The sequence below is a fragment of the Carassius auratus genome, chromosome 11 (genome assembly GCF_003368295.1).
Source record: "Carassius auratus strain Wakin chromosome 11, ASM336829v1, whole genome shotgun sequence".
Lineage (NCBI taxonomy): Eukaryota > Metazoa > Chordata > Actinopteri > Cypriniformes > Cyprinidae > Carassius > Carassius auratus.
The window spans coordinates 3418219-3426372 of NC_039253.1; positions in this window are offsets into that span (position 1 = coordinate 3418219).

An 8154-nucleotide genomic window follows, 5' to 3' on the forward strand; every position below is an offset into this window, starting at 1 on the left:
CTCAATGCGTCATTTGTTTTCTTGTTTTTTTGCAGCTGATACTTGAATTTTTTTTGCAATATTTAAAGCAAAATCCTGCAAAATAATGATCCTTAAAGAGACAGTTCACCCCAGAGTGTAAATTATTTCACCTAACAGTTGACGGTAGCCGTTTTTTTTGTCCATACTATGGAAGTCAATGGCTACCTTCAGCTATTTGGAAAATAGAAAATATATATTTCAAAAAAATATATATTTTGTGTGCAACAGAAAAAAAAGATACTCCGGTTTGGATCAACTTAAGGGTGAGTAAATATTTTTTGGTGTATTGTCCCTTTAAGTCCTATTCACACCATATATAAAATTGAAGATATTGGCCTCTGCACCAACACACAATATCATAGTTTCGTTTTTGTTGCTCTACATTGTTTACATTTTGATCTGAGTGTAAACAACATATCCGTGTAGGATATGCATTAATGTATACTCTCCAAAATGGGGATGTGGAGGAGACGAATTGTTGTATAAAGTGCGTAAAAAGTATTCTCATAGCTATGTTACATTACGGTTGAACCCCTGATGTCGCGTGGTTTATTTTAACGATGTCTTTGCCACCTTTCTGAACCTTGATCATGTAAGGATCCTTGCTGTCAATGGTGCTCTCTGAATGCACCCAAAATATCTTAATTTATGCTCTGAAGATGAACAAATGAACAAAAAGGTGAGTAATTAATGACAGAATTTAACTTTTTGGGTCCCTTTAAATGCTGGAGCTCTTTGGAATAGAGTAGATTATGATTTGATGTCAAGGTTTTTATCATTTCTCAGTATTAAAACTTGACGAATGAGCTTTTAGTCCTTAAACACAAACATGTCTGTTGTGTGAATTGTTCCTCAATGAAACTGCCACATTCAGTTTGCTGTATGAATGATTTATACACATTTCTTAACTCGGGTCTAGTGCTTGTTTCCGCTATGAATTGCTAAGTTATCTTGAGAGAAAGTATTGTACAATTGAAAAGTTAAATTCAGTTCACATATGGCAGAAGTGTACAGTAAGAATCATGTAGTTAATGGCATGTATTCAAACAGACGGTCAACACTATGAACAGCAATGATTATATGTTGCGATCAAATTTATAGCAAAATTTGGTAGTTTTGTATGTTGGTTCAGAGTTGGCATCATCTCAGGTGTTCGGTCATCTCTGGTCGGATCCAGACTGAAGCTTGTGTAATTCATAGTTAACATACTGTGTCAGAAACAGAGAAGCAAATAGAGAAAAATGAACGTAGCTGCTGTTTCAACCAAGCAAAAAATAATGAGTTTAATCCATGCAAAAGAATGATAATGTGCATTTGATCTGATATAACTGAGGTAAAATGTTATGAGATACACTGTGTGAATGCTTGGCTAAAGAGATGTCTTTAATCTGGATTTACAAAAGAGAGAGTGTGTCTAAACCCTGAACATTTACAAAAGTGTCTATACTTGAAAGGAATAGTTTGCCTAGAAGTGAAAAAAATAAAATAAAATGCTGAAAATGTCCTCATGCTCAGGCCATCTGAGATGAAAATGAGTTTGTTTCTTCATCAGATTTGGAGAAATGTAGCATTGCATCAGTGTCTCATCAATGGATGCTCTGCAGTGAATGGGTGCCGTCAGAATGAGCGTCCGATAAAAACATCACAATAATCCACAGCCACTCCAGTCCATCAGTGAACACATTGTGACGAGAAAAGCTTTGTGTTTGTCAGAAAAAAGTGGTCTAGTCTGCCTCAGGAGAGAAATCTGCATGGATCAAGCACCGTTTACAAACTAAAACAGTCTAAAACGTCTCTAAACAAATGTGTTGATGTGAGAGACAACAGGACATTGACTTTTTCACTGGAGGAAGTGTTATTATGGAGTCGTATTTTACCCTTGTAGGTTATTGTGATGTTTTCATCAGCAGTTTGGACGCTCATTCTGACGGCACCCATTCACTGCAGAGCATCCATTTTTGGGTGACCTATTCCTTTAAGCATTGCGAACTGGAAACACCTGATACTTAATCAAACATTAGGTCTGACATGCTGCTGTTTGCATACAAAGTCGGACACCGAACTAGTTAATATTTAGCAGGGTTTAAATGTGCTGCCTGCCATCTGTCGCTCACCAATTTTGAAGTGTTTTTTTTTTTGTATTTCTTAGGAGACAGGACAGGAGTAGCTCAGAGTTGAGAACAGAAGTCAGAGATATTGAATGAACCCCAAGCCTGGTCTCGTGTCTTCTCTTATCAGCAAACATCAGACTGCCGTGCATCCCTCCAGCTTCATTTGTTGTAGCCAGTGAAGCGAACACACAGTAAGTCAATAGCATCCGCCTGAAACAGAGATCTCACGGTGGGGCGCTATCATTTTTCACATTAAAAAACACACGATGACCAACACTTCATCCGTGGCCCAAGACTGGCTCAGAACAACAACGTCAAAACATTTGGATCTTATCATGAAAAAGAGAGTCGGAAATATCAGTGCATTAGAAAACCGATATTTGTTTTTTTATTGTAAACGGCGGTGAGGTTGGGAGGGCTTCAGTGCATGCATGTTGAAGCTCTGCATTTGCATATATGAATAATTCACAGCGTGTGATATGGAGACCATCTCTGAATAGCTGAAAGTTGAGTGCTGGAAGTCTCGGCCTGACAGAGCGCTTGTTCTTCTACACTTTTACTGATTAGTGCAGACAAATTAGGTTAGACGTGTGATGAGAACTGGCCTAGAAAACACAAACTAAAGAACTAGCACGACTTGCAATGCATATGTAATTATAAGTTAAGCGGTCAGAATGGACATGTTAAAACTCCTGAGTGATGGAAGAGAGTTTTTGCACACTCGTAATGGATTGATCGGTTTTGTAATATGATGAAAAGATGACAGGTTTGCATTATAGCATCAGATGTCAAGCTCCTGACACCCTGGAGACGTGAAAGCATTGTTCGTTCAGCCAAAAGCTGCTGTTAGTTTCTTTTCTCAAGCAAATTCAGTGCTATCTTATAAAAATAACTATTTATTTGTGTTCGTAGACTACGGCGTTAAAATGTCTGCATCAAAAGAAATGCAAAAGGGATTTAATGTCCATAGAAAGCATAAAGTGTCCACTTTTAAGATTTCAGTTAAGTTTTTGTAGAATAAAATCTCAAAATCTGGTTTAATGTTAAAATGTTATTCAGTCTAACACAATATTTATTTAAAAATTAAAACACAACATGCTTATTTTGACTTGCACATATTAAAATATATTAAAGAATAAGGGAGCATATTAATTTCATTGTTTTTTAAATAACAAAGGATAGGATAGTGGCAATTTTTAAACATTTAAAATGACAACTAATTAGTATTTGGAGTGAAAGTAATTAGTCTTTTATTATGTCATAAATTGATTTTTTTTTTTATAAATATGTCTGACAAAATTGTTACGCTGAAACACGTTTTAGTGGGTGTCTTCTGTAAATCAGGGAAAAATGTATATTTATTTTGTTTCTTTGGAAAAACAAAACTAAATTGTAATTAAACAGAAAACTTATATTCTGAAAACTTATATTAAAAAATATTCTGCGAAAACAACAACAATTTAAAGCAGTATTACACTTTCTTTTTTTTTTATGCTTAAACCCATTTTTTCATATTGACCCATTTGGAACTTGGGAAAAAAACTAGTTTCATTGCATTATGGATAAACTGAGAACTGTACACAGTTAATAATAAACAGTTTTTGGCAAACAGGATGCATCAGTGAGTCAGTAAAAACCACTTTAGCAAATGTTTGTAGTGTCATGGGTGTAAAACACGGTAAATTATCTTGTTGATCATCGTTGCGTTGTTCAAACTGCAGTTTGGTTACTAAAAGACTTCTTTGTTTGACATTTAAACATCATCAAGTTTGACATTTGTGTTACTATATTGTGTTTCCTTCTACATCATTGATGGGAGTAGTTTCAGACTTTTAAAGCAAGTAATACTTTTATTGAACAAGGATACATTAAATTGACCAAAAGTGACAGTAAAGACATTTTTAATGTGAAAGAAGAGACTTCTTTCAAAAGCCCAAACCCAAAAATGTGTGCATTAAACAGCCAGCACCATGCATGTTTGATATTACATGATTTTGTGTGAAAAGAAAGCTTTTTTCACATTTGCATTGGAGTAAACCATTTCAGAAACACTTTTTTTCCCCCTTTCAATTTGGACTTTTTCTATGTTTCTGGTCACCGCAGAGCTTGACAGATATTAAAGTGTGAAAGTATTACTCCAGCTAATAAGCCACTAGCACAAATCCTGTGAGTTTCTCGGATGAGCGACTCTGTGCTCGACTAGCTTAAAGCTCTGTAAAGAGACAGAACCTACATTAATGATGTGAGGAGTCCGAGTACAGGAGCTCTAATTCGGCCGAACACGGCTGCGTGTAATAAACGGCGGAGCTGGTTAAATCTGAGCGAGCCGTTCGCCAGACTGTCAGACTTTCAGTAGGAGACTGGTTCTCCTTTATTCTCAGACCCAGTTCCTCAAAAGCATTAAAACATTAGCTTGTTAATGGGATTACAGTTTAGCCACAGCACCATCAGTCAGAGTTTAAACCGACTGACTGTGCCGTTTTCCCCCTCATCAAACCCATATATCATATTTTCCTGTATGAATAATGCGTGGACATCAGAATGAAATCAGTGCGATTCATGCAGCGAAAGTGACCCAGTTCGCCAGCAAATCAGTTTAAACCCACTGAACTCCAATCTTTATGAGACATGAATGAAGATTTGTGTATGAAGCTCAGTTCTGAGGTCTAATGAAGTGGTTTGAGTTTTTCTGAGCACAACAGAAGGAAACTAGATGTTAAGGTGAACTCGTGTGACACTCCCTGGAAAGCGCTATGTTTGGAATGGCATCCTACCTCACTGTTTCTATTTTTGCAGCATGATTATTGCGCACAATGCATGGTTTCTCTGAATGCATGAAGTTCCTGGATGATGTGTTACAGTCGTGTGCAGAGTATAGTGTTGAATACTGTGTGTCAGTGCAGCTCGACTTGTTTTCTTATCAAATGAACTGAATATCAGCCACAATCTCTTTCTTGACTTATTTTGGTGAGATGTCAAACTTTGAGACCCTTTTGAGCACAAAAGTTGATTAAAAATGCATAGCATTAAACATAATAAGCTTATGTGAGTGACAGCTGAAGCGTTACATTTTGTATAAAACATGTAAGGTCCCCCAAAAACTTCAATTTCAATGCTTTTTTATTTTTTATCTTTAAAGACCCTTTTGAGACGAGGCTTCACACAGAATGATGGAGAGACTGAAAATAATGTGAGATTTAGTTTAAAAGAATGATAATGTTGGTTCTTACTTTAAACATCTAATGATTATTAATATTTAGTATTTACTACTTATAACAGATTTTTTTAAGAGAACATAACCCCTCCATTTATATTGCAGAAATTAAAATGTTATTTAGTTTGTTTGTTTAATTGCATTGCATTAGGGAGGATTTGAAGAGAAAACTATTTGATAGTATGAAAAAAAAGTAATGGTCCCCAAAACAAGCTAATTTTATTTTAGTTTTAATTTATTTAAAATTTTATTTGTGCTAGTAATTAAAAAAAAAAAAAACATTCATTGAGAATAACTGGAGTTAGAAACAAAGTTGTTCCAAAATTGTCCAGGAAAACACTTATGTATATTACAGTAATGAATCTTTGTTTATTTATTTTTTACATAAATAATTGAAAAATGAAAAAGCTGAAAAATGGCTAGTATGTCACAAATAATTCAGATAACATTAAATTAAACAAAGTTTTGAAATGGACAGACTGGAGTCGTGTTATCTTGTGAAATGTACTCATAACACGTTCTAGTATTCCCATAATTTTCACAGTGTGATAATCTGAACAGCCTGACCCTCATTTCCCTCTGATTATCAATGTATGTTTTGGATTTTGTGTTAAATTCGTTATCATCTGAACGTTCAGTCATGATAATCTCTGTGCAGAGTCTCTCAGGAGACGTGTTCTCTACATACTCCACGTTTGTCCTGGAAATAACTCCGGAGGTCCGTGCAGTTTCTCCAGACCTTTTTTTTTCACTTCTTGTTCTTTTTTTTCTCTTATTTTAACAACATTTGAGATAAGTTTGTTTTAAAGGTTTATTTAACTGTAACATCTTTTGATTATTAGTATTTAGCATTAATGGATTTATACTCAAAAATTAACATTGAATGGCAGAATTACAAAACAGTTCCAATGTTCAACAATTCCAAAAATTAGCATGAAATGCAATGTGCTTTAAAACACATTTAAAAAGATTAATTTATTCGTTTATCATTGCATTGCATTGCAGTAGGGAGAAAACATGCTAAATCTGTATGAAATTCTGCTAAAACCTGCTAAATTTGAATGAAAACAAGCTTGATTTGAAATTTTTGATTGAATTTTATATATTTATTTATATCTGCAAATAACTGCATTTACAAAAATGTCCAATCTTCATGCATATTGCAGTAATTAATATTAATTTATTTTTGTGTTATATTGCAATAGGAAGGATTTTAAGGGAAAAAAATGCTAAATTTAACTTCTTATTATTTAAAAAGAAATTGTCCCATAAATAAGCGCCATTTTTAATGTATTTAAATTCCATATTTGATTTGATTTGTTGAAGAAGAAGCTTCTGAAACAAGGTTGGTACTTCATTTAAACCTCTCCTGAACCACGAACGAGCAACATCTGGTCAATAACATTGTTTCTCTAGTGATTTTCCTCCTCTTTTAACCTAACAATTCTTCGTTGTTCTCATGTCGTTTCCTCTTTCATAGCTCCAGTCTGGAACTCGATAAGCGGCATGAACACAAAGACGAATGAGGAAACCACTTCGCTCTTTCTGGAGACCCTGAACATTGGCTAACAGTGTTATATGAACCTTGTGATATAGGCTTCAGTGTCCTTTATGTGCGGTTCTCGCGGGAAGGACCCAGAACAGAGGAGCATTGTGGGACGGGAGGCAGTCAGGGCAGACACAGACACAATAGATTTGAGCGTCTCAGGTTGAGTTTATGAGTCGCTGGGAGAGTTTGGTCCAGTTGAGCGGAGCTGTATAGATCCAGACAGAGGAGGGAACGTTCCAGCGGTTTATGGAGGGATATCGCTTTCCTAATTCATCTTAAACCAGCGGCCTCCCACGAAGACTTTTACACCACCATTGTGGCTCCTAATGCGTTAATTTAGCAAGCTGGAAGAAGGTGCCAGAATGTTTGTGCTTCACTGTGGTCCTTACAATGAAATTAATGAAGCAGCTTCTAATCTGCAGTGACTTTTAGTGACGTTAGTTTGAATTAAGACCTCATAAAACACGTCGAGAGTCGTATTTACCCTACAAACTCTAAAGGAAAAAAGATTAAAATCAAGGTTGGTTTTGCTAGCATGAAAACTTCTTTGAAAATATTTCCCTTTACAATTAAACACATACTCATTTATTGCAGAAAAATAATGTATTATATTTATTAAATATAATAGTATTTGTTGTACTGAATTTGTTGATAAAAAAATAAAAGAATGCAATTTGTATTGTTGCTTATTGTTTACTTATTTTGCATTCATAAATAATTGTAACAAAAATTTTTGTACTTATTGTAGTAATAATAAAAAATAAAATAATAAAAAACGATATTTCTTTGTATCATTTTGCATTGAACTTGGATAAGAATTTGATGGAAAAGCATTACAACAAAATAATGTCATGAACTTTATTAAGCAAAATATAATGGTCCCAAAAAATATTTTCGTTGATTTAATTAGTATATATATTAGGGATGCACGATATTGGATTTGGCCGATATTCGATATGCCGATATTTTTCAAAATAATTTTGGCCGATGCCGATACGATATCGATATATATACAAATATATACTGATATATTTAAACTTTAATTTTACTGAAGAGAAATCCATGTATCTCTTCTGTACTGATTCTACCATAAATTTATTATTTTACAAATGTAGACAGACATTCACATCTGAAAAACAGGTCAATTATTTCACTTGGAGAATATCGGTTTGGCTCATCGGCAGAAATATTCATATCGGCCGATACCGATAATGGTCATTTTAAGCTTTTATCGGCCGATACCGATATTGTGCCGATAT